Raw genomic sequence first — 13,313 nt, 5'->3', positions numbered from 1 at the left:
TGTTACGTGTTGGTTGTTGAGGCACACAGAGTGTCTTATTCAGATCACTCAGGAAGTCAGCTGGTGAGCTGTGACTTCACCTGAACCTGAATCCCAGTGCATGCAGAAGTACCCTTCCTGACTTTTGTTTTCAACAGGGTGATTTTCATTGCAGCAGTAGGACCTTGGCTCTTTCTTCAAGTTCTGACAGTTGGCATGGATGGTTTAGCACTTTCATTTAGAGGAAAAGTGAGCATAAGCACTGCTGGGAAAAGTCACGCATTGCAGGTGGGATGTCCAGGCAGGGCTCTGCAGTCCCTTCTTGCCCTTAAGGCTACAGGCTTGGGTTTCAGCCTTTTTCCTGTGCCTCAGTAGACTCCCAATGTGTGCTTGGAGAATTTCTGTACTTTATTTATTTATTTTTCCCTCACAGAAAAGGAAGGTTATGCTGCTCTGCTCCAGAGGTTTACGGGCAGTGAAATGATGATCTGAGCCTAATGGCTGCTCCTTGTCAGGAGCATGAGAGAGGAGCCCTTTGCACACAGAGGTATGAGGCAAAGTGCCCTCAACAGCAAGGCCTCAGATGTGGCCTGAATCACCTGTGTGTGCTCAGGTGCTTGACAGCTATCTGTATGGATGTGGTGACCTCGAGTCCTGTGGTCTTTGCTCGGAGTCTGAGAGCCATGCACAGTTCAAGCAGCTTGAGGAATATGTCTCTGCAAATTCTGGCATGTCTCGGCCTTTCTTCTTGTGCCAAGCTGAGGCTCCAATCATCTACGTGATGCTCCCAGCACAAATTCACCCTTCTAACCTCTTAACACACCTTGTATATGTGCGTGCACATCCTCACGCTCTGAGGTGAAGGGAGCCAAGGATGGCAAGCACTTTTGGCGAGGCTCAGCAGATACAAGTTGGGTGAATCTCAAGGGCTGGTAGGTCTCTAGTTCAAGCAGGCAAATTGAGTAACTGGAGAAGGAGCAATATTTTAATACTCTATGAGCAAGCCATGCAGGTGTGAGGAAACTTCCTGTAACCTGCAGCGCAGAAGGTAAAACCAGCCCACAAAATTTTGTCTTTAGCCAGTTTCCAAGTCTGCAACCAAATAATTGCATTTACAAGCTTTGGCTTTATTTCTGAGAAAAGTGGAATGGGAAGAAAAAACATGGTTTGGTCCAGAAACTTTTAATTTTGACTCTGGTGTTAACCTGCTATGATTGTCAGCAAGTTTTTTCAGATTTTTTTTTCCTTCTCCTCTTCTTTACCCTCTTGTTTCTTCCATTGAAAACTCAAGCCTTCTCTGGGCTTCCTGCAAGGATTTTGTTTGAATAACCCACACTGACTCCGATATTATTACCGGGGCCACCTATTGAGAGCCATCCATTTGGATGCAACAACAGTGTGAAGTCTGCTACTGGCTGTTTACACTTGTGGAACCTGAGGTTGGGTATGCTTTGTGGGAGCTACACAGAGATACCTTTGGCTATTTGGTGACTGAGCATCTCCACATACAATATATAAAGGCAGATTGATTTATTTACTCGATATATATCCATTGCAGCCCTGGTTCAGTGCTAGATCCTATTTTTTTTTCTCTCATTCTTTGGCACACAAGTGGTGTATTTGCTGTCGCTATACTCATTCACAGCAAAGTCAACAAGAGAGAGGTTGGCATAGAAATGTTGCTTTTTCTCATTTAACTGCATCACTCTGCTCACAAATATACTACAGCAAGTGCAGTTATACCAGAGAAATGCTCTCTAGCTGTCACTTTATGCCTTCCCAGCCATATGTGGTAAGCATATGCATTTGTAGTATGTAGCACAGCAAAACCAGGTGTCATTTGGGTATGAGTGTGTCTGCGCTGGGAAGGCTGTTGGATCAGAAGTCTGTCTAGTGCTGGCTGTGCTATCTGCTGTCCCTTGAGCAGAAAAGGAAATCTAACAGGGCTGGGCACAAACAACTAAAAACAACAAAAACAAACAAACAAACAAAAAACAATAAAACAAAACAAACAACAACAAAAACATTATAGAAACAGATAATTTCATTAGAAAATGTCACTCTTATCTTTTGGCTTTAGGAGTTTTATAGAATAGGCTGTCAATGGAAACCTTGCGAAGGACTTCCACAAAGGGGGAATTGGCTAAGTCCTGTTCAGAGAACCATATGTCTGTGCTGAAGACTTAGCAAGAGTCCACTCTGTAGAGAGCTCTCCCAGAGCAGCCATGGGGTTATGAAGCCTTTTGAAAACAATAATGCTTTCAGGCTTTGTGCACCTCCCATCCACATGAAGGACCTTGTACTTTGCTTGGGTACTCAGAAGAAAATGTTTCAATTAGCCCATTTTCCTGATCTACCAGAGTGCTAACAGTTCTCCTGAAAACTTGACTGTAGTAATCTCTCTTGATATCTTTTTTTTTTTTTTTTTTTTTTTTTTTTCCTTTTTTCCCAATGCTAATTTCCCAAGGACTGGTAGTTTCGGTTAATTTCCTCTTGGGAATACAGGAGTGGGATATTATGTTTGTTTTCCTGTGGTGAATTCTGCATGAATGGTTCTCCGTGCACGCAGGATACAGGGAAGGGAAACTTAGAAAAATCTTATCAAACAGAGGAAGAAGGGGAATAAAAGGGAAGGAATGGTGAATTAAAGAGGCTTTTAAATGGAGAACAGTGATAATGAAGTAATTCTCTTACTATGAATAACTTTTATTTTTTCAATTATTAACCTTGCTTACAATTGTGTGAATTAGTATAGCAAACCTTGTTGTTAGTTCGTAATACTATTTCCAATCCCAAGCCATCTTCAAAGGGTAAAGAACGGAGATGTGGCAAAACATCCATGGTTTGCCACTGGACTCTGATTTTACTGAAGAGGCTTAAGGGTCACCATTAGGAACTTAGTTTTCAAAATCACTTAAGCAGTATTGATATATCAGATGTTACTCTGGAGTCCAAGATAAAAGGTTCTACAAAACAATTGCCCCCTTTAATCCTGGGTTCCCAAGAACTGCCCCAACATCCAACTTGTCTTCAAAGCATTTTCAATGAGGACTTCAGCATCAGGGAACTGTGCCAACTGAACTAATGCCCAGTTCTTCCTCACTTGCTCCATCACACAAACCTTGTCTGCTGTAGGGTCATGGAGAAAGATTGCAAATATGTGGAAGAACAAAAACGTGGACCTAAACTCGAGATTCTTACTCCAGAGAAAGCTTTTCTTCCTGGGAACTGGAGTATTCCCACGGTTTTAGCCAGTAGAGGGAGATGTTACATGCATGTAAACCACAGGCTCTGCATGAGGTGGCTGTGCCCCTCTTAAAGGGGGGCACCAAGCCCAGCCCAGCAGACATAAATGGAGGAATTCGTACTTCCTTCCTACATGTCACGTCCCCAGCTGTTTTAGTATGTCTTTCAGAGATGCTTTCTTCCACAAGAAGCTGAAAACTTGGTGTGGAAAATTCTGTAAAAATTAAGTTGTTCCAAGCCTATACTGAAAAAAGCAAAAATTCATTTATTCAAGCAAATTAGTGGTCAGACAAAACACATATTATTGTATACTGTTTGCAATGGCATGTGAATGCTTTCAGGTGGATGTTTTATGACCATTAAGAGCTGTTCTGATAGCCCTGGAATTAGTATTATGAACTAATGATTAATAATGGTAGCAGTGAGCTGCAGTGAGTGTACAGAACAGCTCTGAGGTGTTACAGTATTAGTGGAAGAACACCATAGGCCTAATAATTCCTATCTTTCTTTGTAGAGGATTGAGCTGAGGCAACATGGGAGGAGAGCTGACGTGGATGGCGGCTACTTTTCTCTCAGGTGTCTGTGTACATGGGGACACAAGGGTGGTACTTAACAGACACTGCTTGTGGAAGAGGGAGCTGCTCTCCATCATGACTCTTGGGAAATTTTATTGTATCTGCCCTCATGTTGGGCAGTCAGATTCCAGGTCAGAGGGATGAGTTGGATATTTCAGACAGTGCAGTCAAAGGCTATACCTCTTTCACTCTTTGTGCTGAAAAAAGATTTCTTGGGAAGTGGGTGGGCAGGGGTTGCTTCAGTGCATATTATCTATGTTAGTTCACTTTTAGCCACAAAGTGAGTTTACTGGGCTGGGAGGCTGTCAGACTTCCATGGTGATTTCTGTGTTCACTTTAAACATGATGTAATGGCTGATTGATTAAACTCCTTTTGTTTCATTTATAGCAACATTAGATTGCATTAACAGTTTGGAGACCCAGGTATTTTTGTCCCTTATACTGTTTTTGTAGAGCTTCTCTGGGGCCATGTTTTGAAAGATGGATACTACTCAGTTGCAGATGTGTGAGTTTGGTATGTCCTGTAGTTCTGTTCTTGGGCAGCATCTTGTAACCATCTTATCCAAAGGAAAAAAAAATAATAATGGAGAAGGTCAGATACTGCCTTAGGCTTTACTTTAACAACCCCCTCCTATTGATGTGCCTGAATGAAAGCTGCAGGATATGTCCTTGATATCTTCTACTTTAAATGCCTGTATTGAAAGTATGAAGTGTTCTTTGTGTATATATTTTTTTTCCTTGCTATTTTAGAGGCTTTCTTTTTGTTCTTTAGATTATATTAGATGCTGGCTTAGTTCTGTAACATTCTCGTGGCAGGAAATGTCTGTATATGGAAATCTTGCAGCTAGACTTCAGTAATTCCCACAAAGACTGTCAGTCCTATGCAGTGACTATGTATATTCTGTCCTCATGTTGGCAAGAGAATTCAATTGTGTTCCTACAATGGGATAGGATTTAAAGCTTTTAGCTGCTTTTGTTTCTTGTGGAAATGATGGCTTCTGGCCATCTGGGCAGAGAGTGACATGGTCTTTTACACAGGACTTTTACCCATGCTAGGGAACTGTTCAAGCTTGATTTTTAAACAAAAACCTGCAACTTGATATGAAAAGGTGCTAGGACCTAATATTTTCCTCTCCCACTTCCCTCAGCAGCTCAAACTCTAATGTACACTTACAGAAATTAAAGGACTTGATGGACACTGAGTAAAATGTCAGCATAGCCAGACAGATTTAATCACTATCTGACAATCTCCCAGCCTCTCTGGCAGACAATGGCCAAATATCCATGCAAGCCAACCCCTTAATATCCTGATAGCACACTTGCAATGAGAATTAATGCTTCTAGTATTCATTATAAAGTTCCAAGTCAATAAGAGGTGAAAGTACTCGGGACAAGTGGAGTTTAGACCTTTCCAGGAGGACAATAGTCACCACTGTCTCACATCGCTCATGATTTTATTTAAAGGAAAGCTACAAAGATAAGTGAGTGATCATGTTTTTGGCTGATATATTAGACCCTCCCTAAAATCAGTTCACTACTTGTGAAGTTCAAACTTATCCTGACATCATGGTATTTCCAGGCCAATCTGTTCTCATTCTTTATATCCTTCATCCTCTGCTTACTTTTTCCAGGACTTTTTGTTAACTGATGTATTCGGTCATATGTGCCCTGTTGAGTCAGTGGGAAGACTCTTACTAACATCAGTAAAACTGGAACAGTTTTCCTTCTCATATCTTTTTTTCTCCTTCATGCCAAATATCTGTGAGGAACACTCATGCTGAAATGGGACACTCCTGTCTCTCTTCAAATTTCACTTTTTTTTTTTTTTCAATTCTCTAGAAAAACTGCCTGTAATTATCTCATCAGCTACAGATTCCAGAAATGCTTCATGACTATTTTTTCTGTTTTTCATTGTGTTTGATGTTTAAATGAGTTTGATTGTTAGATCCTTGGAACAGTGATCAATTTGTTCTTATGACCCATGTAGAACCTATGATAATCTATAATTAATGTATCTAAAATCAGTAGAGCATAGATTTCCATTGTTTGCTGCTGAAGTCCTAAGATAACAGCACTCGTTATGTGGGAGGATATTGTTGTGCTAAATTGTGGAGTTACCTGATAGAGAAAAACAAAAAACAGAACAACAAAACAATCTATTGTGTACTTTGACCACTTTGCCTGCATTTTCCCTTTTAATCTTTCTCTGCTAGGGGTACTGCTTGCACAGATCCAGCTTTAGATATGCTTGTCACATTGGCCTTAACAATGGTATCTAGACAAGCTATAGTGCATAATCTTGAAGGAGTAGAGATGCATTGAGGAAATAGTCTTTTCTTTCCCAGGAATTGTATGGTTTGCACATTTGGTAACTAATGGAGTCTGGATATGATTTAGGTAGAAAACATAGCCTGAGTATATAGCATATACTAAAACCAAACAAAACAGCCCTCAAAACCCCAATTCTTAACAGTTCTAGAACAGCCTAGCACAAAACAATCCCATTTCTGCTGGCCATGTGTAATGCCTGTTGCTTACAGCATTACATCTCTTTTGTTGTTCCCCGTTGAAAGATGGTAAAACTGGGGGCAAACCGCCTGTGTGTTATTAGCAGGGCCAGGAGCAGAAGTTAAGTCTGTCTGCTTTTCTTGCTCTGGCACTTCAATACCTCAGAACAGATGCAAGTTAAGAACTCCCTAGTTCCATTGAACTTCCCGAGCATTTATTTTTGAGAGTGATATGGGAGACTGCATTTGATTTGGTCATAGAAAAAATGCATAGCAACTGGGAATCATTTTATTTTTCCTTATTTATTTATTTATTTATTTATTTATTTATTTATTTATTTATTCCTCTCCTTTAGTTATCAGGGCCCTTAGGGAATTAATCCCTAATGGCCCAGCCTCCCCCAAGGACTCCACCCAACCTGCTCAGGGCACCTTCACAAAAATCATGGGAGTTGATGCATTTTCAGGCGTGTTTCAGCATGGCAATTCCCCTTCTCCAGCACTGGTCAGTATGGGATGCTGTAGGGGAAGGCACAACACGTCTTTAATTAGTATGTGTGAGACAATCTCTTCCTCAAAGCAGTCTCCTCCTTGTTACAACACAATCTCTAAATACTAGGCCCTGGAGCATGCAGTTAGTTTTCCTTCCCATTTGAAAAAACATGGTTATTATAACTCTGATTTATAAATGTATAAACTCTGGGAGAGTCTTACCTAGTTTGTAGCTTCAGTGACAATGTCAGACTGTCAGGTTTGGATGAAATTCTTATAATCTGTATAACATTCTTACCAGCTCTGAATATATCTTCTCGCAGTTTGCTTCAACATTTCCCTGTTCTTTAGGTATGAACTAAAACAGGCTCCACTTTAACTATTTTACTTTTTTTAAAAACCAACTGACATTTTATTTACTTGTATTACTGTGCCCCATTCATCTTTTGTCTAAAACCAACTCTAACAGGGAATCCAAGATCCTGTTGAACTGTGCTGTTTTTCTCGGGGAAACCGGGCAGTAAAGCATGAAAGCCTACATCTAGCAAGGCAGGTGGCCAGTTCCTCCGTGGCAGTGGAATTAGGTGCCACCATATCTCATACAAAGCCTGGCATTGAGTAAGTCCTTTAAATGTCGTTAACCTTTAGTTAGAATCAGGTATAACGCTTGGTGCTCCTGATGGTGTGGTGAGGCACTGGCACAAGTTGCCAAGAGTTGTGGATGCCCCATCCTTGGAGGTGTTCAAGGCCAGGCTGGATGGGGCTTTGGGCAGCCTGGTCTGGTGGGAGGTGTCCCTGCTTATGGCAGGGGGGTTGGAATAAGATGATCTTTAAGGTCCCTTCCAACCCAAACCATTCTGTGATTCTATGAATGTGAGCCTGTGCTGCAGCTTGAAGGCTGTGTGGTCCATCTGTCTGGGCTGCACTGCCGTTTGGGACCTCTTGATGCAGAGTGGCAGCTCTACTGCAGTTTAACCAGTTGCCAGCTGTTGAGCTGCAATAACTGACCATGTCATGCACCCGCCCAAACTTCAAAGAAAACATGTTGGCTTAAACCCATGACAAACAGATTTTAGCAGCATAATGCCCAGTCCTTTCTTTCTTAAATAACCATGTCAATGTCCTAGGGTTAACGTTTCTCAGAGTTTGCTTTAGTGCATTTTAAAAACAGCGAGCCTGACCCTTCTCTCCACGCACCTTCTGGAGTCAGGTGAACACACTGGCAAAGGATGTGGGAGATGCCAAAATGCCAGTCTACTAGGAGCTACCAAAGGGAGCTCAGTGGGGCGGGTGAAGATGATTCCTCGGGGAAGAGCTGGGCCTGGTGAAGTTGAAACTCCCCATTTCAGGTGTGGTGTTACACACAAGCAATAATAATGCCTTCCACTGAATTGTGCTGGTACCCCTCTATTGTATACAAAGTAAACAAGAATTACATACCACACCTTCCTATTCTTGCAGCTGGAGCTATTCTTCTGATATCTTTGATGTTAGTTCACTTTTCCATTCTTTAGATCTTTGTTTTCCAGTTTCCTTTTCAGTCCTCTCTGCTTGTTTTTAATTCTTTGCTCTTTTTTTTTTATTTCTGTTTCCTTGGGCCAGACACATTAAGACCTCAAGATAAATATATGAGGGGATTGGTATCTGGGCAAGGCAAATCTTTTGTGGCCAGGAAAAACATTTCTGCTGTATGAAACTATTGTGGCTGAAACCGTAGAACTAACAGGTGACATTGCAGTGGAGAAACCACACGGATATTCTGCACAAATACTAGATTCCAGGAAATGTAAATGAGTTATCTTTGCTGCAATGTAAACTCAGATTCCTGCTTATGTAGCACTTCTGCTCTGCACTGATGGATTAGAGAGAATTTTTCAACAACTCCAGGATTTCAGACAGCTGTGTGTGGTCACTCTGGAGCTCCTGTATGTTATCCTCAGCCTTCTCGTCAACGACATCCCTGCTATTTTTTACTGGGAGTCCTGTTCAAAGCTGCTAACTGAAGGGTGTTTCACCAATCAAAACCCTGGAGCTGCCTCTGCTCAGCAAAGCACCCAGTTGCATTCCCAGGGTAACAAGCCACTGCCATTATAACCTGTTATGTTGGGCAGCCTCCGCCTCCTACTCCTTCCTTTACTGAGGGCTGTATTGATCTCAGCAGCTGAAGAGGTCCCCTTTCTGAGCTGGCCAACACCTTGAGACTGACTGGAAGGAAGCCAACAGGCAGAAATAAAATATGTGCCATCCAGAACTAGTTCATTTCAGTGAACTGGTGGGCTAAGACCACCTCTATATGTGCCCTGGAAGTTCAGGCAAGTTCTCCAATAATACTTCTTGGACAAATTCAGCTCAGTGAATCTGTACCAAGAACTGGAGGATGCAAACAATTTCTTCCTCTTGGATAGGGCTTGGATGCTGTGGCTTCTGTTTGCCTGAAGCCAACTGGAGTGATCTGTGGAGAGAAAACAAATAAACTGTTTATATATACTTATCTTTACTCTTATGAAAAGACTGAGTTCTATTAGCTGGGCACCTCAGCATTAATGCACAGCTTCTCTCTGTCCACCTGCTTAAACAGGCCTGTCAGTATCTTCTCTCTGAAGTGCTCCCACCCATCGAATTGTTAGAAGTCCAAATTGCTGAAACATGTTCTCTGTTCAAGTGAAGCCTGTAATACAAATAGGTCTGTTGTCATATGACAGTATAATCTTACCAAACAGTGCACTGACAGGATATAATAAGGATGTGTACATGTCTGTTCACATAAGGTCTCTTCTTACTATTTGTTTACTAAGGAAGAAGGGTGCTAAAATTAAACCCCCTTTTAGTTCAGAATAATCCCCATGAAAGAGTACTTACCTCTGGTCCCATGATCAGAGCTCGTCATCCCTTCTGAAAGAAAAAAAATACATTTTTTTCAGACAAGTCTGAAATAAAAAGGAAGCAGTGAGGACTTCCTAGCATGCTTTCATCAAAGATCACAAAACATTTTGAAGACATCAGCGTTTACTGCTGGCAGAACCACTGGTGAAAATAATTCACCAGGTCTGCAATGACTAACACCTCTGAATTTCGCTAGGTGGAAAAAGCAGAAGGAAATGAGTGCCAGGTAACATGATGATAGCTTACCTTCACATGGTCTCCTTCTCTGTAGGAGGAGGTTCTGTTACTGTGCCATGAGGGTTTGTCGGTGCAGTTGTCCAACCTTGGCCACTGTTCATGGTCCCAAAGCTGTGTTTCAGCTTGTACAGCGAAATGTGCTCTAGATGCAAACTGAACTCCTGCCAGTGACGTCAAGGGGAGAGTATGGCTATGCCAGGAGGGATTAATTGTAATTACACCATACCTCATCTTAGGTCATTCCTCCTCTGCTCTGCTGCCGCCTTGCAGTCGGTTCTGCCTCGGTGCCCTGCTTCTATCACAGCAGGGGATGTCATCAGCAGTGTACCCCAAATGCTGCTGTCATCTCAGCCCTGCCTGGCGTGTCTTGCTGCCTTACTGTTGTGCAGAGCTGAGGGAGAACCTGGATATGGGCTGCTAGGCCTATGCTTCCTGCTCTGCTGTGACTCTTCTGTAGAGGAACTGGTGTGGTAGACCAGTATCGTCAGAGCAGCACATACCACTTCCTGTTATATGATGCAGAAGTATGAGCCTAAAAGTGGCTGTTGGTATTATTTTCCCATGCCAAAGTCAAATGTATTCTGCTGTAAAACACTTTCCTGGTGGGGCTGTTTCAGTTCCAGTAATTACATAAGTACACAACCTTCAGGTTAACCCTTATGGAGCTGGCATGTGAGCGTGGCTTTTGGAGCAAACAAACTCCAGAGAGGAAGATTTAAAGAATAACACACTGTGTCCAGGACACCTTCCTGTTGGATATTTTCATTTATAAATAAAGCCTTGGAAGTCTTGGGCTGCATCAAAAGCAGTGTGGCCAGCAGGGTGAGTGAGGGAGGTGGTTCTCCCCCTCTGCTCTGCTTTCAGGATACCCCACCCAGAGCCCTGCGTTCAGCACAAGAAGGACATGGACACGTTGGAGCAAGTGCAGAGGAGGGCCATGAGGATGATCAAGGGCTCGAGCACCTCTCCTGTGAAGACTGGCTGAGGGTTGTTCAGCCTGGAGAAGAGAAGGCTTTGGGGAGACCTTATAGCAGCCTGCCAGTGCCTTAAGGGGGACTACAGGAAAGCTGGGGAGGGACTCTTTGTCAGGGGGTGTGGTGACAGGACACAGGGTCATGGCTTTAAACTAAAAGAGGGTAGATTTAGATTAGATATAAGGAAGAAATTCATCACTCAGAGGGTGGTGAGGCACTGGCACAGGCTGCCCAAGAGAAGCTGTGGATACCCCATCCCTGGAGGTGTTCAAGGCCAGGCTGGATGGGGCTTTGGGCAACCTGGTCTGGTAGAAGGTGTCCCTGCCCATGGCAGGGAGTTGGAATGAGCTGTTCTTCAAGGTCCCTTCCAACCCAAACCATTCTATGGTTCTATGATTTGAATTTCAGCTCTAGTTTACAACTTGAAGCTCATGATTTCAAAAGAGATTATATATCCCCCCATCCTCCCCTCCCCTCCCCCCCCTTTTTTGAAAATGTCACTTACTGGGTAGACAGCTTCTGATGTGTTCTGGAAATCTGCTAGGTTTGCAGAATGCAGAGTGTAATGTCTCTAAGTACCAGACTTGAAAGCTCTCAGGTTGGATATTGGTATAGTGAATCACTGATGGAAATTCAGCCAAAGAATTTGAATAATGTGCTCAGAATCACATATTTGTAACAGTCAGTGATACAGGACACGTTTCTTAAGTATCAGTCCTGTGCTTTGATCATGGTTCCATCCCTTCTCCATTCCAGTGGTTAAATAATGAAATACGACAGCATTCATCTTATTTTAAATCTTTTACGGATAATTTTTGTTGTTGTGGCTAGGTACATTTTAGGATCCAGTGAATTGCTTTATTCCCTAAAAAAAATAATATTTAAAACCATTAAGCAAACCAAAAGTAGATCTGAATGATTTTTAGAAGAGACAGCAAAGAGGAGAGGTATCACAGCACAGGGCAGGCCCTTCCAAGACTGTGGACATATGTATTCATTTGGCTGGCCGTTTGGAAAATACCAGTGTGGTGAGGGTGAGGACAGTCTGTAAAAGCCTGTGTGATTTTATTCTTGGCTTGTGTGTTTTCACTGTCAATGAAAATACTGCGTGTGATTCAGTTTCTATGAACTGAGTGAAAAAGCTACAGGTGCCAAATTTGAGGTTGCTTTCTATGGCCATCTTAGGCCCAGAAGCACTGTGGAGGTTGTGTAGGTGCTGGGGTTGGAGCAGCAGTGCCTCTAACATGGGGGTGCTCCCCCCATCTGCTTGCCAGGAAGACCTGACCACGGGTGTCTACAGAGAGGAAAACTACAGGCGTGGGCAACTGGGGTCTGAGCAGATCTGTTGGACTGAAACTTCTCTGTAGCACAGGAAATGTCTGCCTTCCTCTTTTTTCTTTTATTTTTTTTCTTTTGCCCTGTGCTAAACCCCAAATCTGTGAGTGCTTATGCACGTACTTAACTTTACTACCGTGAATAATTCCGTTCTACTCAATAGGGCTATTCATAGTCAGGCTGAGCATGTGTGTTCAATGTTTGCAGGATCAGACAGTGCAGAAGCTGGCTGCTGCGCCATTTAGGGCTGGTAATTCCATCCCTTAGGCCCTGCTGTCCTTGTATGGAATGATTTCATTTTATACAGACTTTGCTTCATTTTCCACGTGTCAGCCCTCTGTACGTGTGCTATTAGTGCATACCAGCACTGAATACTCTTGCCTTAGGTATCGCATGAAAAGAAAGCAACTTAAAAGTGGATGCAAATTTAAGCTGAATTCCTGTCCGGTATGCTGGCCTGATTTAAAACATCCAGAATACTTTAATGCTGAAAACAGCATTCATCTGTTTTGACAAAGGGGCCTGCCTGTTTTGTGTTGACTTTTTTTTAAAAAAATTTCTTTTAGTTGATTTGTAAAATGTAAACTCCTGGAATCCAGAGCAAAGGTTTGGGAATTATTGTACAAGGTGAGGTGCAAATACAGTAAAAGGCAGTGCCCTCCCCCCCCTCCCCCCCAAAAAAAAAAAACAAAAAACAACCAAACAAACAAACAAAAAAAACTTTAAATCCTTGCAATCAAGCAACAACTATCTGGATTTGGCCAAAAGGAGTTGAATAAAAGCACAAGATGCATAAAGAATCTTTAAGAAGTGTCAGATTAGGGGATTAAAGTTTATGCTTTGCATAGGGGTTAAACATGAAGAAGAATACAGTCATAGCATACAGGGCTGGAAGGGACCCAGAGCAGTTACTCACTGCTGCCCCAATTGCTTTCAATTGTGATCTTCCAGAGCTCTTGCAGCTCCCTCCAGTTCGACATTGTTTACAGATGTAGTGAGTCCTTTCCAGCTTCCCACTCACAAATGCATATATTAACCAGCTGGCGCCCTAGAACCGTGCTCTGCCCCACACAGGTTGATAAACT

General features: G+C 42.5%; 1 long non-coding RNA gene across 1 annotated transcript; it reads right to left on the bottom strand.

The window, feature by feature from the left end:
* Positions 1 to 7,593: 7,593 nt before the first annotated feature.
* On the bottom strand, positions 7,594 to 10,671 carry LOC118161110. Its single transcript, XR_004747859.1, has 3 exons — positions 9,929 to 10,671; positions 9,659 to 9,691; positions 7,594 to 9,467 (listed from the first exon to the last, which is right to left on the bottom strand). It is a non-coding gene; the product is annotated as an uncharacterized LOC118161110 (long non-coding RNA).
* Between the last annotated feature and the right edge of the window lie 2,642 nt (positions 10,672 to 13,313).

This window comes from Oxyura jamaicensis, chromosome 2 (genome assembly GCF_011077185.1).
Source record: "Oxyura jamaicensis isolate SHBP4307 breed ruddy duck chromosome 2, BPBGC_Ojam_1.0, whole genome shotgun sequence".
NCBI classification, from domain to species: domain Eukaryota; kingdom Metazoa; phylum Chordata; class Aves; order Anseriformes; family Anatidae; genus Oxyura; species Oxyura jamaicensis.
This window is presented reverse-complemented; position numbering and strand designations above follow the sequence as displayed.